At 44.6% G+C, this 26,077-nt stretch overlaps 1 protein-coding gene across 2 annotated transcripts in view; it reads left to right on the forward strand.

Annotated features, from left to right (window-relative positions):
* Window positions 1-26,077, forward strand: part of Xxylt1 (xyloside xylosyltransferase 1) — a 140,224-nt gene that overhangs the window by 30,833 nt on the left and 83,314 nt on the right. The gene's annotated exons all lie outside the window — the stretch shown is intronic.

Raw genomic sequence — 26,077 nt, forward strand, 5'->3', positions numbered from 1 at the left:
AGTGCCTGGCAATCTGTGCCTGTGACTGGCCATGACACCAGAGGACATCAGATTGGGAGGAAGCATGCTGTCCTTGCTGAGTTCCCCTCCCTCCATCCACCATCAGGTCCCTGACCTTGATGTCAGTTTGTGTTTTAGGGTGCCCAGTGTCGTGCAAAATGGAGCTCCTTTGATTTGCAGGAAAGGGAAAGTACCTGTTACCCCAGCTCCTCAGCTATGTGGGAAGCTGGACAGTGAATCCCAAAGGGCCTGTGGATCTACTGGCTGCTGCTAGTATCGTCTCCCTTAACTTTGTAAATGAAGACAGACAGAAGGCTGCCCTGTCCCATAGCCCTCTATGGAGGGGACCATGTCTACTGAAGAAAGCTGTGGTGGGGGCTTTGCTAGAAACCTGGTGTGGGGCACAAGGAGTTTCTTCAGTGCCCATCATCTCTGACGTACATCGGTGCTGCCAGGAGCAGATGTGTCTCATTGTCATGAAAAACCCTATATTAACAAAACATTTTAAATGCCATATTCTGTAGGTCTTTGGAAGGTTTGAAAGCCATCTGTCTATCTAAAATATATCTCTGTATGATCTGGAAAGCCTACTGAACATGTCTACAGATTTGATTGTTATAGATGACAAACGACTGACCTGTGATCTTGATTATCCTAAATACTTCGTGATAATAACTTTCAAAAACTAGAATTTACCTTATATTTTTAAATGAACTGCCTAGGTAAAATATCTTAAACAAGAGCAGAAACATATATATTATATGTTGTAACAAAAATAACCTTAAATTGGTATCAGTATACAAAAGTCCTTTAAACAAGAGTAGAAACGTATATACAGAGTGTTGTAACAAAAATTGCCTAAATTTGTACCATTATACAAAAGTCCATACCAATACAAAATATTTGAGATCAATTGTTGCTTTTTAAAGTAGATTTAATAATCTATCCTTTTGTCATTTCTATATTTCCCTAAATAATAACAAACATTCATAGCCCAGCAAATAACCAAAGACCACTCATGCACCCCTGGCCCTGGAATTGTGGGCGCAGTCCTCTCCAAACTGCTTCCTGCTGGTTGTGGGCAAAGTGTCCCCAGGGGTCCCCAAGAAAAATTTGAGATAATGACCAAGTCCTAGGAAGACTATTTATAACCTTTGTTGATAGATATCACCTGTCAAGATTCAGGAGGTCTCCCCTGATCAAACCAGATCCATATCAACCTGAAGTGAGTCCATGGCCTCTTGTTTCCTGTAGAAACAAAAGCAAAACTGCTTCTCTAAAGCATTTTTTAATTTTCACCTGACAAATGCATTTTTGATGTTTTTAAAGTTAAGGCTCTCTTACAGTGCCCAGGCTGGTTTATCCCAGCAGCTCTTTCAGTTCCAGATCTCTTAGAGCTGCGCTTTGCTTTTCAGCAATCAAAAAACTCAAAATCAACACAATAACATACATGATTCAGACTCATTGTGTATTTCCCATCTTATGTGGCTTTTTACTTTTATATTACTTTTAATGTCTCTTTAAAGGCTTTATTTTTAAAAACTTTCTTTTTTAAAAATATTTATTTATTTATTATGTATACAACATTCCATGTATGCCCGCATGCCAGAGGAGGACACTAGATCTCATTATAGATGGTTGTGAGCCACCATGTGGTTGCTGGGAATTGAACTCAGGACCTCTGGAAGAGCAGCCAGTGCTCTTAACCACTGAGCTACTGAGCCATCTCTCCAGCCCAACTTTCTTTTACTGCGTATGTTTTAGTCTTTTTTTTTTTTTTTTTTTTTTTGTTTTCAAGACAGGGTTTCTCTGTAGCTTTGGAGCCTGTCCTGGAACTAGCTCTTATAGACCAGGCTGGCCTTGAACTCACAGCGATCTACCTGCCTCTGCCTCCCTAGTGCTGGGATTAAAGACGTGGGTCACCACCGCCCAACTCATTTTTTGCTCCTACTTAAAGTACTGGCTGCTCAAGGTCTTGGCAGCAGGCAGAAACTCCTAAAGTTCTGTATATCCCCCCCCCCAGCTTTCCCAGGCTTTAGATGACTGTCTGAGTCCTACATTGGGTGTCAAATGTTGGGTTTTTTTTATTCCTTTTGGGGGACCGACCACCTAGCTCCCCAAATAAATCACACACAGAGACTTACTCTTTTTTCTTTTCTCTTTCTTTCTTTCCTTCCTCCTTTTTTGTTTTGTTTTTGTTTTTTTTGAGACAGGGTTTCTCTGTAGCTTTGGAACTAGCTTTTGTAAACCAGGCTGGCCTCGAACTCACAGAGATCCACCTGCCTCTGCCTCTGAGTGCTGGGATTAAAGGATTGTGCCACCACCGCCTGCCTCAGAGGCTTATTTTTTGTTATGAATGCCCAGCCTTAGCTTGGCTTGTTTGTTGCCAGCTTTTCTTAAATTATCCCATCTGTCTTTGTGCTTGGGGCTTTTACCTTTCTCTATACCTGTATACTTTTTCTTTCCTTCCTATTGTCTGACTGTGTAGCTTGGTGGATGGGCGGCTGGCCCTGAAGTCCTCCTTCCTTTCTCATCACAATCCTTTCCTCCCAGAGTTCTCCTTCTATTTATACTCTTTGATGCCGGTCCTTCCTATTCCGGCTTGTGCCTTGCTCTCGGCACACATCTCTCTATTATACCGTCAGGTATTTCAGACAGGCACAGAAACACAGCTTCACACAGTTAAACAAATGCAACAGAGACACAAGTCACACACCTGAAAATAATATTCCCTAACTTCCTCATGTTGTGTATAATTACAGTCTTTGAAGATTTCCCCAAGTGGTTCTGTTAACTAGATGAGGCTTGGTTTACTTTAGTGTTTATTTTCCTGTCCTGGACTGGCTCAGTGCTTCCTATTGGCTTTTTAATTTTGTAAATTAGACTATGGCAGATGGCCACATCTAGAAAGATTATCTCTCTTCTTAGGACTGCTTCCACATGACATCTTCCCAAGGGTGGAATTACTACAGCAAAGGTGATCCTTACAAAGCCAGGTGTGTCAGTCCCCAGTGCCCCCAGTGTGGACCTGCATGAGTAGGGCCAGGGTGTCTAACCTTCTGTGGCGCTCAAGCTGCTGTGTAGACGCTCCAGTCAGCTGCTCTCCCACTAGACAGGAAAGGAACCTGCTGAGAGTTGGCAGAGCTGGTTCTCTCCTGCACTCTTACTTTTAGTGTCCAGACCTGAGTCCTGTCTCATCCACATGCATAGTCCCGTGCAGCTTCTAGGTCCCGACTTCCACCCTTCCCTTCTGCTATAACCCTGCGGAGTGGCCTGGCTGGGAGGGGGTGGGAAAGCAGCTCCATGTACTAACTGTTCCCTGGAAGCAGTGTTATGAAAACCACATCTGCAGAGTGGTGCTCCAGGAAGAGCAGAAGGTCAGGTCAGGTGTGGCGTGCTGACTTTGATTTTTCTCAGCCCTTGTTTTTCTTTTGCTTGCTCAAGGGGTCACATTTGGCTAGCTGGCCCGTCCTGCTGTTCACACTTGCTGTCCCTCACAGACCTGTGGCCCTCTTTGTTCCTCACTCATCCTCAGGGCTTTTCTCTCTCTGTCCGTAGTGTTAGTTTTGTCACCACTGAAAGCATCTCATGCAATAACAAATAAAGGCTGTGCCTAACTGGAGCTGCAGGGAGCAAAGAACAGCTCCTCTGGCTCGCTGGTGTCTCCATGCCATGTGACACAGCTCTGGGGAGCTGTCAGCTTGGCATAGTGACATGCCAGGGTTCTTGCAGGTTGAGCTCGGATGTGTGATTTGTGGAGTGGCAAGGTTCTCTTGGTCAAGGTAGACAGATACCAGTCAGCCTTCATTTAGTCAGAGGCCCCAGAAACCTTCCCTGGTCTAGCGTGTACCTTGGAAGGCACTTCTGGCCTGGGGTAGTCAGTAGCATTTGCCTTTGCCAAGGGTCTGCTGTTTGTAAGCCGAGGTCTAGCAACTCTGCTGTCTCAGGCCATCTTACTAGAGTGCTGCTTTGGCTCGGGTTGAGTGGAGCAAGTGGCATGTTCTTGCAGCCAGGGAGATGGCATGAAGATCTGCCAGTTCTGAGGGTTTCAGAAGAGAAAGAGTGAGGTATTCTGCAAGAAGGCTTCATGAAGGAGGTGGTACTTAAGATGAACCTTGTAGGATGTTAAGTTTTTACCTCATGGTAGTGATAGTAAGTGGTTTAGGTAGACATGACAGTTAGGAAGGCTGAGGTTGTTTAAATGTGTACACTGTCCATGCTGAAGAAAGCATCAGGCTACCTGCTGGACAATAGTGATGTTGGGCAGAAAACCTGGTGAGGGTGGTAGAGGATTGGCTGGCTGTGATGGGGCTTGGCCCTGGGTGTAGGAGACAGACTTTAGGGCATTCTTGGTAAGGAGGATTCTGATTGGCTTTGTGCGTACTTCAAGGTATAGATGCCAGAATCTAGCTGCATACCTTTCTGTGTGTCTGTGACTGGGCACTGTGGGAACTGGTGAGACCCATGGGGTCTGCTTGGTCTCAGCAACAGACCTGCTAGAGAAAGTATATGTAGGGGTGCATGGGCTTCTTTATGAGCACCTGTGTATGCGTGGTAATGAGGCAATCACCCCTGAAACCTGACAGCCCCAGTATGTAGTTTCTATCGCTACAGGTCCCAGGCCTGGAGGGCTTTTACATTGTCTGCCTTGGGAACATTTATAAACATTTTTTTTCAGACAAGGTCTTATTCTCTATAAACCAAGCTGGCTTTGAACTCAGAAAGATCTGATTGTCCTAAGTGCTGGAATTAAAGGCAAGTGCCAGCGCTTCTGGCCTCACTTGTAGTTTTTAAGTCCTCTGTATTAGTCAGGGTCCTCTAGAGGAACAGAACAGGGAGAGAGAGAGAGAGAGAGAGAGAGAGAGAGAGAGAGAGAGAGAGAGAGAGAGAGAGAGAGAGAGAGAGAGAAAGAGAATTTGGCCACACCCCAAAGGGGTTGCAACTCACAGGTTGAGAACCACATGTGGGGTAAAGCGGGTACTAGGCCAGGACTGGGGTATGGGGCTTAAGACTCAGAACATTTGGGAGGAAGAAAGAGCTCAGTTAGGCAAGTCACTCTCAGGGTCAGAAGCTGGCTTTAGCCTCCCCTTCCCCCTGCCAGCTTCCTACTGCCCAATGAGGCTTCGGCATGTAAAAACTTAACATCATATATATATGTACATACATACATACACACATACACATTTGGTATTAATCAAATGACTTACTTGACCCCAGTAGAGTTGTTCAGTCCACGAGGCTGGATGGCACAGGTGGTATTCAGTGTATATTGGAATCCTGAAGAAGTAGGCTCTAATGTCATTGAAGGAATGGACTTGCCTACAAGAGTGATAGGAAACAGGCAAAGAGAGAAGCTTCCTTCTTCCTTGTCCCTTATACAGACTGACAGCAGAAGTGTGGCCCAGATTAAAGGTGGAGCTTCTCACGTCTAAGATCCAGATTAGAAGTGGGTCTTCTCACTTCAAATAATTTAATTAAGAAAAACATCCCTCACAGGTGTGCGTAGCCATTTGCATTTTAGTTAATTCCAGACGAAGTCAAATTGACAGCCAAGTATCTCCACCAAGTGCTCTCTGCTGTCTCAGTGGGATGGTTGAGGAAGCAGAGCAGCATCCTCTCACTCACCTCCGCTGAGGACCCATGGACCCGTCAACCCTGTGCAGTCAGTGGGAGCTAGTACCATCAGGTTCTTTTCTTCTGAATCTGGTAAGTGCCTCATGGGAATGTGTGTGCTGAATAAGCAATTGAGACTGGAGGATGGCCCAGGTCTATCCTGATGAACTCCCAAAGCCTCATTTGGCAGAGGGAAGTGGAGGCTAAAGCCAGCTTCTAACCCTGAGAGTGACTTGCCTACCTGGGCTCTTTCTTCCTCCAAAATGTTCTGAGTCTTAAGCCTCATACCCCAGCCCTGGCCTGGTACCCAGCTTTACCACATGTGGTTCTCAACCTGGATTGCAACCTTTGGGGTGTGGTGGAATATCAGCTATTCTGCATATTTACATTATAATTCATAATACTATAAATTATAGTCATGAAGTATCAATAATTTTATGGTTGGGGGTCACCTCAACAAGAGAAACTGTTTTAAAGGTCACAGCATCAGGAAGGTGAGAACCACTGCTCTAATAGACTGGGCTTGTGTGCTTGTTGGAGAGCTTGATTGGGTTTTGTTTTTGCCTTGTTCCTGTTGGGCAGAGGGGATTAACAGTTCCAATTGCAGCAAAAGCAGCTAGTCAGGGGTCCTCGCAGCCCCCCCACTTTGAGCTCCCAGAGCACTTAAAAAACTACCTGAGCTCTCTGCCTGGCCCTCCCGTGCATCCTTCTCATATGTGTACGGCTTCGGATTCCACCAGCTCTGGGAATAGAAGCCCAGAGACTTAAGGACTGTATACATGTTCCAAATGGTGTTTCCCTGTGTGTTGAACCCATAAATGTGTCTGGGTCCCCTTGCTTTCTAGGCCCCATGTCTGTGACAAGGACTGAGCTAGGCAGGTCTGAGTGGCTAGAAGGGAAGCTCATTTGTCAGAGTGTAGTTCAGACTCTGGTGGAACTAGATGCAGACCATCGCCTTGAATTTCAGTAACTTTATGGCCGTGGGGAGATAAGAGACGTAAGGAACAATGGTGAAGAGACAACAGCAGTTCATAGCTTATGGGGTTGTTATGAATTAAGTGAGAGTGTGTGGAACAGGCTTAGGGCAGAGCCTGGAACATGGGAGGTATCTTTGGGTTAGCTAGTTTGGACCTTGGTAAGACGAGGGTAATGTGGTCCTGATGCCAGGATTTACAATGATACTTGAGACTGCTGGTCGCACTGTGCCTCCCAGCTGGCAGTGCCTAGTCATTGTTGGTTGGTTTGTGGGTGATTGTGAATCTTTGCCCCCAAACAGCATCTACAGGTTTGGAACTTGAGTCACTGTGTGCTTTGTCTTTTGGAAAAAGCTTCGGACAGGGTGTCTTAGTCTGGTGGGTTTTTGTTGTTGTTGTTGTTGTTGTTGTTTTTGTTGTTGCTAATAGCACAACACTACAGACTAGGTTAATTATAAAGAAAATAGGTTTGTCCTGGTGCTCAGTTCTGGTCCAAGATCCAGAGGCTAGGAATGGACTTACTGATAGCATCTTTAGGTAGCACATGGGTGCAAGTGTGTGTTTGGGTTTAGTCCCGGGGCTCCCTCTTTGTGACCTTACCCAGTCTTAATCACTTTATAAAGGCCCTATCTATAAGAACCACATTGGGTTATTTGCATACTCCTAAAGCGTCACAATGGACAGTATACTCCAGCATGCCCAGAAACACTGGGATTAAATTTTTTTCAATTATAATTTACATTGTTTCTCTCCAGTCAACCCTTGCCATATATCCCCTACCCCCATGCTTTTTCAAATTCATGGCTGGCCTCTCTTTTTTATTGTTGTTACATACATGTGTATGTATACGTGTGTACACACACACACACACACACACACACACATTCCTAAATACTTCAATACAAACGTCTTAATCTATATAATGTTACTTATATATATATGTTTTTAAGGCTAACCATTTGGTATTGGATGACTAATTTGTGTGCCCTTCCCAGGGGAAGACTATTTCTTTCACTCTTAAGAGTTTAGATGTCCCTAGGCAGTACTCTTAGGCAATGTCCCTGATTTCTGTTCTCATGGCTTGTCTTGTGTTGTCTACCATGACCCTTAGGGTCATTAGGGTATTGATCTCTGGGCCTGATCCCCTTTCTGCTTCTTGAGGTACCTGACATGGATCCACATTAGCCTTCCCAAGCTTTCTGTTCCCTCCATTGTGATCACTCTCCCCTCTGGTTCCCCTCTATCCCTGGTCTTCTGACCCATTTTGTCTCACTGGTAGTGTGTTAAACTGCTCTTCTCCTGGGTGAGCGCTCCTATTTGGCTGTGCTATGCCTCTTGGTAGTAATGTATGTGGAACATGTTTTGCTCTATTTTCTTTTCTTTTTGGATCATCTGTCTGCCCTGTCCAAATGGAGGCTCCACAAGGGCAAGAATTTGTGTATGTTCCCAGTGTTGAGAACAACCCAGACAAAGAGTAGCCGTCCAGTAGGTATTTGCCAATTAAGTAAAACAAACTTCCATTAAGTGTACATTAGATTATGGGGCCAGCTGATTGTCTTTTGAGCCATTGTGGATTCATCTGGATATGCTAGCAGTCCGTGCAGATTCTGGATGGCTCCTGTAGGTGGGGAACAGTCAGAGTTTGAATTTCTCAGAAATTCATTTCATGAAGCCCCACTATAAGACACACTTTGGACTCTGGGTTCTGGTGGAGCTGGGGAGCCTCCGACTGCCAGTGCTGAGCATGGCGTGAGGGAGGACATTCTCATATGGAAGACAGCACAGGAAAAAATCAGACACTGGGCACTAGCGTAAATGAAAACATATGTGTGAATCCTAAACAAAGGTTGTGCACATGTGTCCACTGATTCCAGGGAAGGCTGTTTCCTGGCAGCCGCTCTGAAGCATTTGGTGCCTCTCTCACTCTGATGGGGGACAGCTGAGAAGATTTTTCATAAATATTAAAAATAGTAATTGGTGCAGACCTCTTCTTACTAATTTAAGGCTGGAAGCTGATTCTCAGCTAATGGAAACCCTGGCCATGTTGGTTGAATAGTGACATCTTGCCTTTAGCTATTCCATAGGCTTCTGTGTTTTAATTTTCCAAGGCTCCAGCTGACTTCTGTTCTTGCCTTGAGGTTAATCAGCTGGTGTTGTGTGCAGGGCGCTGAGGCCAGTGCTGCTGACTGCCCTTGGGGGTGGGAAGGGGAGAGCCAAGGGAGTGGTGTTTACAACAAGCCACCATCGAACCTGCCTCTGTCCTCTCTGCACTTTGGAGGAAGCTAGGAGCTTATCTTCAGGGAGAACAGAACAAACACTGTCAGTTCAGTCAGAAGTCTGAGGGAGAGATTTGAGGAGGTCGGGGAGGGTCAGGTGTCAGGCTTTGAAGACTGGGGGCCAAGGCTGAGAGAGGGTAGAGCAGGCCTTCAAGGACATGGTGCTGGATGGGCAGCTTGTGTACCTCTTCAGATTGTAAGAAATATCAAATACAAATCTCTTCTATTACAGACTATAAAAGTTGTGTTTAGGACAAGTAATTAAGGTATTTTATCTCCCCAACCTCTTAAGATTCTCAGATGTTTTAATCCTCCCCAGCCAGGAATCCAGTGGCCTTTTCTCCTCAAAACAACAGCGCTTTCCACTCCTGCTCCGTGTCCTATGTGCCAGTTCTTTTTAGACTACCCAACCGTTTGTGAGGTCGGACCCCGGCCAGTGCAGAAAAGGCAGCCACACCTTCCTTGGAGTGCAAGCCAAGTGCACATCCTGCCTTCATGTGCACACCTTCCTGATGAAGAGTAGAGTCTGTGTTTTCAGACACTTCTGTTGGTTTGCTGATCTTTCTGTATGATCCCAAACTTGCTTCTGACAAGACGGTGCTGAGCTCCAATCTTCCCAGTGTGCCAGTGTGGTCACCATACAGCACTGCAAGTGTTCGATGTGTGTTTTCTCTTTGTCTCTATGCAGTTTGGATACCTGGGTCTCCTAATGGAGAGTATAGGTGGAATTTTTCTTTGTCCTGGCAGCCACCCCCAAATAACCACACTGAAATTTCTTATTGATTGTAAATACGTGGCTGATAGCTTGTTTGTTACTACCTCTTACAACTTAAATTAATCCATATTTTTTAGTTACCTTCTGTCGTGTGTCTTTCAGAATGGCATGTTCATCTCCTTCTTTCCCTACGTCTTCTGGTGACTCCTCAGACTCTGCCCTTCTTCCAGTATTCTTTCTGTCTCCCAAACCCTACCTAACTGTTTACTAATCAGCTTTTTATTAACAATGAGAACAACACATTTTCACAGTGTATACAAAGATTATTTCACAGCATTCCCCCTTTTGTCTAAATAAAAAGAAATGTTTTAACTTTAACATAGTAAAGTTATATACAACAAAAGCAATTCTCAGGTAAGAATTATAGTTACAATATCCAGGCCTTTTGTATTTGGCAAATTTAGAGAAAATATTCTATTATTTATTTGTCTTTGTGAGTTTAATGTTTTATACTTAATTTGCTTTTTAATCACAACTAAGGACAACTTTAACTATTTAGTCTTTCATTCCCTCAGAGACCCCAGAAGGCTGTAATGTTACCAAATGACAGGGACATCAGGCTGCTTGGACAGTCACCCAAAGTTTTTCTGTAATGTTGAGGCATCCAGCTTTACTCTACAGGCATAGTATATCAGACAGATATTTTTGAGAAATGGAGTTTTTGAAGGACTGTCCTCTTGACAAAGTCTAGCCGTCACTTGCTTTTGTATCACACTGGTCCAGTTTGGATACTATGCTGTCAGCAATGAGGCACGGGTATATCTTTGCCCAAATGACTAGCTTTCCATAAAGAAAGCCAACTCCATGTGCTGTTTCTTCAGTGCCCATTATCTTCTTTGAAGTAAAGTGGTGCTGCCAGGAGCAGACATGTCTCACTGTTAAGAAAAGCCTTAGGTTATTAAACATATTAAATGCCATATTCTGTAGGTCTTTGAAGTGTATGAAGACCATCTATCTATCTATCTATCTATCTATCTATCTATCTATCTATCTATCTATCTACCTATGTGTATCTGTATATGACATATCTAATATGACTGTAAGTTTGACTATTATACAGTTTGACTATTATAGATGACTAATTAATCTGTATTTCTTAATTATGCATTATATTTTTAAATGAGCTGCATAAGCACAATACCCCAAACAAGGGTAGAAACACACACCATAACAAAATTAACTTTAAATTTGTATCAATAAATCAAAATACATACCAATGGAAAACATTTTGTGATTAATAGTTGTTTTATAGATTAAAGTAGATTTAATAATCTACCCTTTTTTTCTCATTCCAGTATCAGGAGAGTGTTGCAGCAATATGGTAGCTCAGCTCCTCTTGTCTGACCTGTTTCTCCTTCAGTCTTGTTTCTTCTGCCCTCTCACACTCATCACTGTAGGCAGAAGTTTCAGTCCTGTAACTGCTCTTGAATAACCACTCGGAGACTTAATATTAACTGTAAATTCTGGGTCAATAGTTCAGGTTTGTTACTACCCAACTCTTACATTTAAATTAACCCACATTTCTTATCCATGCTTCTCAATGTGGCGCATGGCTTGTCAACTCATTTTCTATATGTCCTGCTTCCTCATCGACTGGCTGGTGTTCCCCTGACTCCTCTTTTCCCCATCTTTCTCAATTTGATTGTCCTGCTTAACTCTATCCTGCCTTGCTATAGGCCAGTCATCTTCTTTGTTAACCAATAGAGTAATACATATTCACAGTGTACAGAAGGATTATCACACAGCACATCATGGTCTCTGTCCTTTTAGGGTAGGTTCTCAAGACGTAGTCACCTGTACACTTTGTCCAAACCCGCCCATCTGGGTCTGCTTCTTCAGCAAGTGTGTGAGAGTGACTACTACTCACTCTTACAGAAAGCAGCCACTGGGCATGGATGCCATGCTAGGCGTGGGAAGAACAGGGAGGGAAAAGATGCAGACCAGATGTGGGTTTTGCCCTCATGACTTCCATTTCTAGTAGGAGCATTAGACAGTTATACAGGTATGAGGAGGGGGGAGGGAAGAAGGAAAGGAGAGAGGGGGAGGGAGGAGGGATGGAGGGAGGGAAAGAGGGAGGGAGGGAGGGAGGAAGGAAGGAAAGAAGGAAGAAAGGAAGGAAGGAAGGAAGGAAGGAAGGAAAGAAGGAAGGAAGGAAGGAAGGAAAGACTTCTATAGAAGTATGATCCTTGAAGGACACTGTAGGCCCCTGTGATCCTCACCCCTGTATTTGGCTCCTGGTAGCATCCCTTCCTTTGTGTTAAGTGGTCTTATTGGTTTGGCTCTGATGAATATAACATATAAAAAACACCAGCATATACCTCTGAGTTTATTATAAAAGACCATGTTACTATCTTGGGTACTCTTCTGCTTCTTCATCTTGGAGCACTTGACTTTGAAGGACCCAGATGCTGTGTAATGAAAGGCTCTGTGGAGGGTCTTAACCACAAGGCACTCATATTTCTGGCTAACTGCCAGAGAACTTCTGAGGACAGCAGTTGCCAGGCCGATGAGAAGTCAAGCCTCATGGAGTCAAGCCCTAACTGAGACTGATTATAGCTTATGAGCCAGAGGCATCCAGCTTAGCTGGACCTAAACTGAGGCTGTGAGTCTTACTGTTGAGATAATTAAACACTGACATGTAGTTTTAAGGAGTACAGAGCTCCTGTACCCACTTTGCCCCAGTGGTAGCATCTTGCAAGACTACAATAGGCATGACAAACAGTATACAGACTTTGGTGCCATCAAGCACATGTCATTACTATGAGGGGATCCCTCATGTTCCCCTTGGTATTCCCTCAACTCATGTGTCTTAGTTTGGGTTTTATTGCTGTGAAGAGACATCATGACTGTGACAACTCTAATAAAGAAAACATCTAATTGGAAGGGCTCGCTTACAGTTTCAGAGGCAGTTCGTTATCATCATGGTGGGGAGCCGGGTGGTGTGCAGGCAGACATGGTGCTGGAGTAGCTGAGAGTTCTGCATTTTACAGGCCACAGGAAGTTGACTGTCAACTGACTGTCACACCGATGGAAGCTTGAATAAAGAGATCTCAAAGCCCACTTTGACACACTTCCTCCAACAAGGCCACGCCTCCTAATAGTACCACTCCCCTTGGGGACCATCTTCTTTCAAACCACCGCACCATGGTACTCACTATTCCACTTACCATTTCAAGGCTCTTGTCACTGCAAGAGTGCTGCATAAGCTGAATTATGAGGTGTGTCACCTTTGGGGAGTTGCCCTTTTCTTCCCTCAACATAATATACAGCAGATTCCCTCAAGTTGTTGCATGGCTCAGTACTCCACAGCTAGTGGTTCAGCAGTATTTCCTGGTGCTGATGCGGCTCAGTGCATAGTTTACTTATCATTCACCCACCAAAGGACACCCGACTGTCTTCAACTTTGGGCGATTATCACTAAAACTGCACAGTTACCTGTGTACAGGTCCCTGCGTGAATGTGGGTTTTACTTCTCTGCTACAAATGATCAGAGCTACACTTGCTGGCACGTTTTATAAGAAGTCATCAGTTTTCTCCAGGTAGTTTACCTGGTAGTTTACCTGGATGGTAAGTTTACCATCTTACACCCCCTTGCCTCACAATGTGTTGGTGTCTCCCTTCTTTTAATCTGTCGGTTCTTCCACTGTGTCTGTTTCTGACCCCCTTCTGGGGATAGGACTGTGTGCTCATGAGTATTTCTCATGAGGGAGTTGGTGTGTAAGAATGTTCAAGAAACTCACAAGGAGCGCCTGTGCTTCCTCCTGTGGGTGGATTTGGAGACGGTATTGCAGAGTGGCAGAGAAGAGTCCCTTATCAACCGTCTTCTCCACCTCCCGTAGCTTGACTGAGTTCTGCAGGCAGCATGGCATGGGCTGGCATGAGCATTGCCACAGGTTAAATGTATCTAGCTTGGCTTTTGTTTGTCTGTTTTTGTTTGTGTCAGACTCTCCTATAGCACAGGTTGGCCCTGAACTCCCTATCCTCCTGCCTGTACCTTCCAAGTGCTGGACTTACAGGTTTGAGTCACACCATACCCAGCCAGGCTGGCTTTAAAAGAAAACACAGAAACGAAAGCTCTCTGTAGGTTTGTGCACATGAATGCAAGATGCAGGTGCCCACAGAGGCCGGAGGACCTTCGGGAGCTAGAATTTTAGGCAGTTGTGAGTCACCTGACATGGTTGCTGGGAATCAAACTTGAGTCCTGGAAGTACATGTTCCTGACCACTGAGCTGTCCATCTCTCTAGTCCCTGGCTCGGCTTTTAAAAGATGCTCAGGGTGATAAGGGGTGAGGTGTTCACATTGACTGAGCAATCCATAGAGTATGGTTCCAGCCTACAAGCCAGGAACATCCAGCAAAATCAGTCTGGCTACTGAGAATGGTGTTCTGGCCACCTTGTCATGTTAATTGGTAGTTCTGTTGGGTGTACTGCCACTGCAGAGAGGGAAGGTGAGAAGGGAAGGGAGGGAGACACATCTTCATGCTGGGTCTGCTCTACATAATCACAGTTTTCTATGGCACTATTAGAAACAAACAAAGACCCACCCGGGGCTTTTCAAAGCATTCTCTCCACCTGTTCCTTGTGCTGTGTGTGATTTTCTCATTTGGTCATCACTCTTTTCCCTCCTTTGCTGGGCTGATGACTGGTGAGTTCTGCCTTCAAGTCCTCCTTGTCCTGGGCTTAATGTACCCTCTAGGTCCCCACGTTGCCTGATGACTCCGGAAGAAGAGGCATAGTAGGTATAGCCAGTACCTAGCCTTGTAGCACTAGAGCTACAGTCCCCAGGGTTGTGGGAAGGGTTGTAAGGAACAGACAGATGGAGAAGCCTTTGAAGAAATGCTAGAGGGATGGCAGGACAGTGGAGGGAAGGACCAGAGAGCCCTCTGTACCACTTCTCTGCAGCCTCAGTGGGTGCCGGATCTCAATACATTGTGTTTGGGGGAGTGAGATTTTAATTTGGTTAGATTCAAATCTTTTGAGTTTTCTCCAATGCTGGCATGCCCCACTTGGTTTGGGGATAAGGTTGTGTCTGCTCCATGAAGGATGCATGGAGGCCAAAGAGATCTGCACAAGGTGGGAGCGGGCACAAGCCATTGGCACACACCTTTAAACCCAGCACTTGGGAGGCCGAGGCAGGCAGATCTCTGTGAGTTTGAGGTCTACAGAGTGATATTCAGGACAGGCTCCAAAAGTACAGAGAAACCTTGTCTCAAAAAACAAGCAGACAGACAAAACCCAGAAAACAAAAACAGAAAATAAAGAAACAAACAAGAATAGGCTGTTGCAGTCCCAGGACTGTCCGGTTCCTGACAGTGCACAGACAGAGGCAGGAGTAAGAGCTCCAACTCCAGATATCCCTGATGATTGCTCTGCATGCCGCTCACAACTCCATGGTCCTACATGTTGCTTCCCGCAGGAACAGGGCTCCTGGGTATTCCAGCAGCACAGCCTGTCACAGACGGGGCACACAGCTGTAACTTTGCTGTGGGCAGTCACTCAGATTAGCACGTACAAAGGTTTGAGACACACTCTGTCTCTGTCTCTGACTCTCTCTTTTTCTGTGTGTGATACAGTGACATACGGATCTCTTACCAGTTCAGAAAGCGCCATAATGAGTTCATGTTCCTAAGCATAACTAATGCTTTCAGTCATTGTTAGTGAACACTCTTGACCCAGGAAAGGCCTAACAGGAGCCAAGTACGAGGCTGGGCAATCTCTTCAGCCTGAGGACTTTCAGAACAGTCTTTGAGAGCACACCAGCACTCCTGGTGGGGAGGAGATGTGAAGGTAATTTCTACAAGACTTTACCAGGGTGACAAAAAGATTTATTGGTAATTTATTCATTTTAATTTTATGTGGAGGTACATAGCCACAAAGATTGTTCTGAGAACTTTGTGTAAAAATCCCCTATTAACAAGAATTCTGGGGCAGTGGCTTCTTGTCTGGTCTCTGTTCCTCTTATTCTGCCCTCTTTGGGACTTCTCTTTGGGCTGGGCTGCATCCTAGTATGGCGTTGACTACCCAGGCCTAGTTCTAGCGCTCACACCCCTCAGTTCTTCATTGTTTACAGAGTAATTTCTGTCCCTGGTGATGCAGCAGACAGAATTCATTCCCCGCAGCCAGTCTGCATCAATTGATTGTTTCTTTCTCTCATACTTGTCAAAATGCTGGCCAACATTTACTTCCTGACTTGAGATTGTGTTTTTTATCTTGCCATCTGAGGACTCTGTTGATTTTGTCTGTATTTTTTGTAATGAGCAGTGGTCTTAGTGATGAAGGGTGAGGACATTTGCTCCTTGTGATGAAAGATTCAGTGCCTGAATTAGCCATGAAGAGCTGTGGGTGCAGTGAACAACATGGAGCTTTGCTTTGGGGATGGGGAGGTTTGTCTGTAAAGATTCTGTTTTGTGTGGCGCAGTGGTTGAGAACAGGAGCAGTGCAGACTGGGCCTAAATGCAGCCTTCTTATTTCGCAGCTCAAAATAGTAGTTTCAGTTTGGGAAGACTATTGTGTGTGTGTCCATCTGTACGTCCTTCTGTCTGTGAGTGACTGTGTGTGTGCCTGCCTGTGTGTATGTGTGTGTTATCTTAGTGTGTGTGTGCTTGCCTCTGTATGTGTGTGTGTCTTATCTGAGTGTGTGTGTGCCAGTCTGTGAGTGTGCCTGTGTGTGTGGTTTATATGATATCTAACACATGTTTGATACTTAATAAATGTTTGCTTGTATTGCTCTTGCTAGTATGGTTCAGTTGGAACTTTACTATGTCCTAAAATTTGTGTGGAACTTCAGAAGACTCAAAATAGTCAAATTAACTTTGAGCAGAAAGACCTAAATACAAACAAACAAACAAAAGCCACAAAGCAGGAGGTATCTTGCTACTCAACTCCAAACATTCTACAAAGTGATAGTAACCTGTAAAGAGGGGCTGACCTAGGATCAAACGCACAACCCAGCAGGACTGTATAGAGCCCACTGTACTTATATCTAACTGCTTCGGCAAAGGCTGTTTATTCAATAGTTACACAGACTGTTTACACACATACTGTTGACAGCCTAGACTCACTCTCTCATCACCTGTAAAAATCAACTCAGAATGGACTAAAGAGTTACAAACTATAAACTATGGCCAAACCCAGGTTTATTTTTCTGTAGCCTCTTGCTTTGGGCTGGAGGAGTGTGAGCTTTCTGGAGAGAGCCATAAACCATGCCCTTGCTGATTCCGGGAAAGCAGGATGAGGACTGCGCTTGGCAGGTGAAGGGGGTGGCTTCGACACGGACCAGCGGCGTCCCTGGAGATCAGGGGTTTATTGTGTCATGATGCAGTGGGGTGCTAGCGGCCATCTTGTGCACAAGTGTGACTACTGCATGTCGTTTCCCACTGAGGGTTCCCTAAAACAATCAGAAATAGAGTTGTACCTTTGCTGTAAATCCTAAGTTTTTGTGGTCTTGAAAGAGAATGGCCCCCAAAGGGAATTGCCCTATTAGGAAGGGGGTAGGTGTTGTTGGGGTAGGTGTGGCCTTGTTAGAGGAAATTGTCACTGTGGGGTGGGCTTTAAGGTCTCCTGTGCTCAAACCATGCCCAGTGTCACAGTTCACCTCCCGTTGCCTGCAGATCAGGATGTAGAACTCTTAGCTCCTTCTCCAGAACAATGCCTGTCTGCTTGCCGCCATGTTTCCCACCATGGTAATGAACTAAGTCTCTAAAACTGAAAGCCACCTCAATTAAATGTTTCCTTTACAAAAAAGTTGGTGTGGTCATTGTGTCTCTTCGCAGCAACTGAGACCCTAACTAAGATAGTCTCCCAACAGAAGGTGGAAGCTAGCTGTTTCAAGTTAAAAGCTAATTGGGCTGTGAAAGCAGATTGCCAGTTCCGTGCCAAGATGTCTGAGAAATAATTGCCATGCTACATAATGGTTTCTTCAGTCCGAGATGGTTATGCTGTGAGATGCTTGACCAGCACTGGCCTTAAAAAAGGACATTCCACTTCCTACAAAGTTTTCCGTCTGCTAACTCTCTGTCCTCAATTATGCTACTTCTTTTTAAAAAAAAATTCCATGAAGTGACAGTTAATGACTTGTTTAGCTGGCAGTTATAGACTGCTTAGTCTCGTCTCACCCAATATTCCTCATTACTGTGGCATTTTAGTTTCTACAAAGCAGTTTTTAATAATCCTCATTTTCTTGTCAGTTATGTCTGTTTAATTTAAAATTTTTGTACAAGGTTCAGTCCTAACTCTTAATGTAATGGTAAAATTATACAAAAAAAATTCCAAACATGTCATCTATGTAGAGTCACAGATTGAAGGCAAAGGCCTTATCCGTCTTCCTGTTTTCATGGAGCTAGCTTCATACCTGTGGCCTCTGTCTGTCCTGCACTGTTGTGCCGTTGTGTCAGGGAAGAACCCTCAGAGGGCTCTCTGTGTTAGGACTGCTGAGCCAGGGTAGCTCTGTGGGGCCGGCGAGTGGCCTGTGGCTCTGAGTACGCTGCTCTGCTGTCTGGTGAGGCGCTCACCAGCCTCAGACAGTGGCTTCTGTTCATTAATCAGAAGCAAAGGAAACAAGGCTGTTTCCCTGTCACACACACTCTATTTGAAGTTCTGAGGTCACATGTGACTAGTGACCACACTGCCTTAGCTGGTGCAGGAGCAGGGCAGTCCATCACTGCACACTGCTGTTGGAAGGCACTGCTCTCCAGGCCATGGAGGCCTCCTGAATGGTGTCAGAAACTAGCACTCAGGTACCTCTCATGGTACTTCCTCAAAGATCGTTTTACAATAAATGGGGTTCGGCTTCCTGAAGACAGGAAGGCAGGGAGGCAAACAGGCTATAGCCCTGGACAGCCTTGAAGAAATGGTAGTGACAGGCAAGAACACTGAGACAGATTTTAGACACATTCTAGAATAGCCCAGCAAAGCAAAGAAAAGGTTCTGTATTTTGGGGGTCATGCCAAGTGTCCTGGTGAGTTTTTGTCAACTTGGCACAGACAGTCTGGGAAGAAGGAATGTTAGTTGAGAAAATGCCTCCATCAGATTAGATTGGCCAGTGGACAAATCTAAGATTGATGGTTGATGTGGGAAGGCTCAGCCCACAGTGAGCAGTGCTACTTCTCCCTGGGCAGGAGGTCCTGGGTTGTATAAGAAAGCAACTGAACAAGCCATGGAGAGCAAGCCAGTGAGCTGTTTCTCTATGGCCTCTGCTTCAGTTCCTGTCCCGCCTTCTCTGATGGTACAAGCTGAAATAAGCCCTTTCCTTCCTGAGTTGCTTTTGTTCACAGTGTTTATCCTAACAAGAGTAAAACAGACTAGGGCCCCCAAGCCCCAGGCTCCTAGGAATTTCTGAATGCCTTCTGAGTATCAGGACTGAGTCTGGACCTTAGCAGGTATGGCTGTCAGAGACGTGCTAGCTGTGCACGGAGGACGGGATCCTAGTACAGACTGCCCAGGACACACAGCTGCGCGGAACTCGGAGTGAATTGTAGGGGTTGGCAGGAGGAGGGCTATTCAGGAGTCGGGACTAAGACACAAAAGCTTTTATGAATCTCTTTTATTGCCACACAAAGTAGCCTTTCTGAGGGATCTGGACCTTTCTTAGAAAAAAAGGAACAAATGGGGAAAAGATGGATTTTCATGTTTAAAAGCTAAAAGAAGCTGTGTCGTGTGGAAGAAATTCGGCCATGTCTCAGTGGGATTCTTAAGAGATGCCAACCAGGGAAGGAATCCATAATGACTACACCCCAGGAGATGTGGCCCCAGGACCATCTTTGCAGAAAGCTTGCTGGCATGAGTGTCTCAATGACAATGGCAGCAGGGCCGTAAGGAGTGCAGAAATAATAATGGCTGATGGAGTGTTTGCTAAGGCCCAAGCACTGTTTGAATTGTTTTGTATAAACTTAGTAAACACTCATGAGAAATGACATTTCTCAATTTTGTAATTTGGAGTTTGTAATTGGAGGGTTCCCCACAAAACATGGGACCATCGTCATAACAGGTGCTATGGTTTTTATTTAAAAATTCTGGTTGAGAAATGGCTCAGTTGGGAAAGAACTTAACAGTGTGAGGATCAGAGTTCAGGTCCTTTTATCCATGTGAAAGACAACAGTGGAGCTGTGTGCCCTATAATCCGGCAGTGGAGGCTCCCTGGGGCTGCTGGCTAGCCTTGCTGAATTGGAGACCTGGTTTCAGTGAGAGACCCTGTCTTAAAGAATAAGGTGGAGTGTTGCCAAGAAAGACACCTGACATCGGCCTCTGACTTCCACATGCACACGTATGCACAGACACAAAAGGGTTCCAAAAGAACTTTCACGTAAGTTATGTTTTTAGAAACCTCATTTATTGAAGTACAGTTTATAACATAACATTTGCCGTTTGTAAATGTACAGCTCAGTGACTTTAGGTAAAATTTACAAAATTATACAACTGAATTGTAACCCAGTTTTAGACTCTTGTCCATCATGCCCAAAAAGTCCCCTTGTGCTTCTCTGTGGCAAATCCCAGCTTCCGCCTCAGCTGCCTTGTTTCCCACACATCCTGACCCGTCCTGACTCTATCAATTCACTTCTGTTGGAAATTTCATATAAATGAGCCCATATAGTATATAATCATTCCATTTAGGTTCCAACCACTCTTCCTTTGGTGATTCCGTCATGTCATGGCATATACTGGTGGTTCCTTCCCTTTAAGACATTGCATAGTAGTTCATTGTATGGATGTTCCACTTTTAACTCATGGATTCATGATCAAGTGGATAGTCTGTGGCTGTTTTCAGTGCTGCTATTGTGAATATTCATGTGTGTATCTGCATGGTACACCTACATACAAATAAATAAATACTGGGCACAAGATCTTTGTCATATATGATTTCCAAGTATTTTTTACCAATTTATAGTTTTCCTTTATTTCTTAGTGATTTGTTTTGAAAGACAATTTCTTTAAACAATAAAGTCAGGTTTATAAACTATTACCTTTAATAGGTAGAATGTGTTACTATCTAAAAGTGCTTTGCCTAAGCCATGTCATAAAGATTTTCTTTTGCTTTCCCTTTTTCAGAGATTTGTACTTTGAGCTATTGCTTTCATGGGTCTGTGGTCCATGTTGAGCTCATGGTTGTGAATGATATGACAGCCAAAGTCTAACTGCCTCCCTCCCTCGTCCGTCCGTGTATACATCTCACTACCCAGGTTTTATGACGAGTTGTAGTGGGGTGAGTTGTCTGACTGCCTGATTGTTGACTGCAGAGATCAGCGGATGCAGACTCATCCTGCATCCCCGGTCTGTTGCACCGCTGTCCAGATTGCTGTGGCTTGGTGTGGTTTACAGTTTTCTGTTTTTATAAGTTATGTTGGTTGTTTTGTGTCTTTTGCATTTCCAGATACATTTTGAAATTAATTTTGCATTTTCTAATGAAGTCTGCTGGGATTTTGGTAGGAATACATAGACTTTGTAGATGAGTCTAGGAGAAGCTCCCATCCTGAGAGTGTGACAGTTTCTAGTCGTTCATATGAAGTGTCTCTCCAGTTCTTTTTTCTTCAGTTTCTTTCATCAGTGTTTTGCAGTGTTTGGTATGCATCTCTATTTGTGTGTGTGTGTGTGTGTGTGTGTGTGTGTGTGTGTGTGTGTGTGTGATGCACATTCCATAGGAGGTTAAAGGACAGTTTTTGGGAGTCAGCTATCTACCATATGAGCCCCACCCAGGACTGAACTTAGGTTATTATGTTTAGCAGCCTTACCCACTGAACCATCTGTCTGGCCTAGGTATGCAAGTCTTAAGTTCCCTGCAAGAATTGTTTTTTCGTAATGCTATTGATCTTGCCTGTAGTGTGTGGACACAGATGCCATTGTTCAGTATTTGTTTTTTAAATTTTGTTCTGAGTTTTCAGCCTTGTCACTAAGAAGTTGTCCAGTGACTATGTAATGAGTGAGCATGTCTGACCAGTCTTCAGTCTAGGTTTTCTCATATAAAATGAGAATAATAAGAGGTTTGGGAGGATTGAATAAGCTGGTTAGTATGAACCTCTCAATGTAGTGACCTGTATATGCTCAATGATGTGGGGATCATTTACTGTGATTGTGTAAGGAAGGTAAGCTCAAGAAGACATAGTGACTCTAGACCACACGTCTGTTTCAGCCTATCAGCCTATGTTACATAGGCTTACCTATGGGTTTGGACATGTTTCTGTTAACTCCTGGAGTGTTTGCAGGAGAACTTTGTGGTGTACAGGCTTCACATGGGCAAATTAAGCATCTCTCATTGGGCACTGGAAGAACCTGTGTCCTTCCAACCCCAAGACTGGGATCCAGAGATTGCACACAGTGCACGGAGCGGGGTGAGCTGTTGAACCCTGAGCTGAAAAGGCCCTGGCGATACCCGGGCTTCCAGTTGCTGGGGCTGTAACTGGGGAGGCCATATGCAGCCAGTAGGCTTCCTGGATCTTGATCTGAAGAGTGCCTGACAGAGGCACTGTAGGACTCTGCAGTTCGAATGGCTTCTGAGGGACAGTAGTACCGTAGGTCACTATTTGTCAGCTTTGGAAGAGAGAAAGGTGCTGCCAGAATGCATGGTCTCTGCACAGTTTTCCTCCCCACTGGCAGGTACTATCACAGTGACTTTCTTCAGTGGACCCTTGACAAGAATTTTCTATTTGTTAGCTGGAAGTAAGCATTTGAAACTACACTAGGGGACCTCTTGGAAGATCCTTGGACAAAGGTGATATTTAAATGTTTCCTGACATCCAACCGATTTTAAGAAACAACTGTTGTTAGTCATGTCTAGGCATGTCCTCAGCTCCAGATCTTTCTAGGCTAATAAGAGCATGTTCACTGGAATGTACCTGGCATTGTGAGTTTCTGGCTGTAAATGAAAAGTTTTAGCCAACAGGAACTCAACCTCAGTGTATGAGCAAAGCAACTAAAAGCAGGGAAATTTAGAATAATCCCCAGGGAAGGACCCAATGTCTTTCTCCTCTTTGTTTCAGCTCATGAGTTATGTCACAGCAGTGAGCCTAGGACAGGTCATTAGGAGGAGATTGCCCCTTTGATTGAGTATATTCTTCTGGCTGCTTAGAACACCATATGGATAATTGAAGTCCTCTTAAAATAGTGATTGGCTGGGAATTTTACTCTTGACTTTTTTGGGGGGCCTTCCAACCAGCTAGCTCCCAAATAAATCACTTATTCTTAGAGACTTATTCTTATTTATGAATACCCAGCCTTAGCTTAGCTTGGCTTGTTTCTTGCCAGCTTTTCCTAAATTATCCTGTGTAACATAAAGGGGTCTGCTTGTTGGGGTTTATGCCCTCCCCAGTTTCCCATATCCAGCAAGCCCCAAAGAAAATCACACAGAGATCTCCATAAGTTATAAAACTGATTGACCCATTAGCTCAGGCTACTTATTAGCTCTTGTAGCTTATATTAACCCATTATTCTTATCTATGTTAGCCACATGGCTCGGTACCATTCTCAGCAGGACAGACTTGCTTCTCTGGTGATCTGGGCAGAACTGTGGAGGGAGCTTCCTGCTTCCCAGAATACTCCTGTTCTCATTGCCCCGCCTCTACTTCCTGTCTGGCTGACCCACCTATACTTCCTGCCTGGCCCATCAGCGTTTATTTAAAACATGATTGACAGAATACAGACAATTCTCCTGCACTAATCCTGACTACCTTTTGCCTCTGGGCTTTTATCATTTATTTCTGTATACTTTTCTTTACTTCTGTCTTCATGGCTTGTTGTGTGTGGCTTGGTGACTAGCCCCTGATATCCTTCTCCTGTTGTTCCCTTGCATCTCTTTCTTCTTGTTTGTAGACCAGGCTGGCCTCAAACTCACAGAGATCTACTTGTCTCTGCCTTCCAAGAGCTAGGATTAAAGGCGTGCGCCGCCTCCACCACCTGGTTCATTTCTCCTTGTGTACTCTCTGCTTGCTAGCCCTACCTACACTTGCTTCTGCCTCGATATTGGCAATTCATCTCTTTATTAGGACCATCAGGCAAAGAGTCACAGCTTCATAGTTACTCAAATGCAGCAGAAACAACAGTCACACACTTGAAAATAGTATTCCCAACAGTCATCCAGGTAAGTGAGAGATGTCAGGAGTGAGGAATGAAGATACCTTTCCATTGCCTCCCTCAGCATCTGGAGACTGGGCTGGCCCAGCTTCCGTCACCTCTGGACCTCAGAGTGGACCTTCAGCTCCAAGGACATCGGAAATTAGAAGCTTATTTTTATAAATCAGCATAAATAACCTCATTACCATGGTCATTTAGTGTCCTCAGGCACCAAATGGAAAAACAGATCTCAAGCTTCACAGTTTCGTTCTGCAAGTAGGACCCGAAATAGTAGTGGCTTGTCTTCTGCTCTGGCCATTGTGTCCTCGTGGTGTTGGCTTAGACCATGCAGTGCAGATATGTGGAGTGTCACTGTCTACTAATCAGCTCATCATGAGGGAGTAGTCCCCAGCGGGACTGTGTTTTCCATTCTTCGGTCTTCTAAGTTCTAAGACAGAGCATTGGAAACCCTGACCACGCCTGTTTCCAGATGAGCCTCTTCTTCACAGCATTTGTGTACACCCTTCTGCCTGCTCCTTTTAAAGGGCTGGAGATTGAAGCCAGTGCCCCACAGGAACTGGGCAATGGCTCTAGCACTGAGCTTGCGTTCCTGTCCCTTGGTTTCTATTTGAAACAAGTTCTGAGTTACCCAGGCTGGCTTTAAATTCTCTGTGGTCCACACAGGCCTTGGACTTATGACCCTACTGTGTCAGTCTCCAGAGTAGCCAGGCTTACAGGCCTGCTCCACCAGGCACAGCTTCCCTGCTCTTCCTCTTCCTTTCCCCAGCTAGCTTTTTTACATCAATAGATGTGGGGTCATTGAACTGTCACTGTCTGTAAAGGGCAGATGCTCATGAGGGCTTCCTGGCCTTCAGATTTGTACAGTCTTAAAAATACCCTAAAAAATAGAGCTGTAAGAAAAACAGCCTCCACTTAGGAATACCATACTGACCACGCTGGAAGGGTTTAACACAGAGATAAAGTGAGGAACCTTTCCCTTTAACATGGATCATGTTATTGGTAAAGATGAGAATGCTTTGACCTGATCAGAAACTTCCTATTTCCTTTTCATCTGCAATAGGCGCTTTCAGGATGCTTTACCAATTCACACTGCCTAGGGTAGATTCAAGAACTAGGAGTTTACATGCGTGCTGAGTGGGTGCGAGGGGGTTGTGTTGTCTGTCCTGTGAATCCTGAGGAGAGTGACCTTGTCACTGAAAAAGACCTAAACTAGAGAGACTTACAGGTTTCTCAGAGGGGTGTGTGTGTGTGTGTGTGTGTGTGTGTGTGTGTGTGTGCAGGGCATGTGCAGGCACTAAGAGAGAACAGAGGAGAATATTGGGTAGAATGTGACACACTCTTAAAGGACCCATGGTGAGCTCTGCGAGGGAGGTCTTGCCATAATGCTCCCCTTCAGATCTTGCTCTGATGGTTGCCTTTGCTCCTGGTGGACCTCAGAGGATGGAGCTGCAGACTCCATGGCTTCACAGTAATTAGGGATGCTGCACAAACAGGGCTGGACATCTGTTATTGTTTGTGTTTGGTGTGTTGTGCTTCTCCTCCTTTCTAGATTATAGATCCAGCCTGTTTTTAAATAGATTTTTTTTTTATTACAGATGTGAGATGGTATTCTGCTCCCAAATCTAGATGTCTCTTAGATGCCCCAGGGCCACAGCCAGGGAAAGAAGTCCCAGGCTTCCCTAATTTTTCTAGCCATCTGATCCTCATGCTGGTTCCTGTCTGGTCTTGGGATCTGATCACCAGTTGCTCTCTTCTAGTTCTAGAGTGAGTAATAACTTGGCTCTAGTTCCTTGACCACAATACGTTCTTATTGTTTGCAAACCTGAGTCTGGAGGCACTTGAGCTCTCTGGATTCTGAGAAAGATCCAGCTTATTTGAATTCCTAGAGCTGGAGCCTTTGTGCAGTGGCTACAATAGAGGGGGCGGCATCTTGGGATGTCCAAGAGTTTAGGGCCAGCTCTGGGGGAGCGCAAGACTTTCGGGGATATACACAGTGAGTGGACAGAATATTGAGTTTAGAGTCCTCAAAAACATGAAGGTAGTAGTGTCACCTCTAACTGGCTGTGTGAGCTCCATCATTTAGTTGTCCTGGCTGAGTTCTGGGTTTTTTTGTTTTTGTTTTGTTTTGGTTTGGTTTGGTTTTTTTTTTTTTTTGTAAAATAAGGATAATATGTACTTTACAAAAACATTCTAAGAACTTCACTGAGTTTTATGGAGAGTAAATGAAAATATGGTATGCATATATACATATATAGCAATATTATATATACCAACATAATTACTTTTTCTACTTTCCGTGGAGAGTTTGAAATCCTTCTATTCTTGAAACACACTTAGCACATCTGTTGGTTTGCAGTAAATACTGTCTTTCTGGTTCAAGG

Source organism: Myodes glareolus, chromosome 2 (genome assembly GCF_982192425.1).
Source record: "Myodes glareolus chromosome 2, mMyoGla1.1, whole genome shotgun sequence".
Taxonomy (NCBI): domain Eukaryota; kingdom Metazoa; phylum Chordata; class Mammalia; order Rodentia; family Cricetidae; genus Myodes; species Myodes glareolus.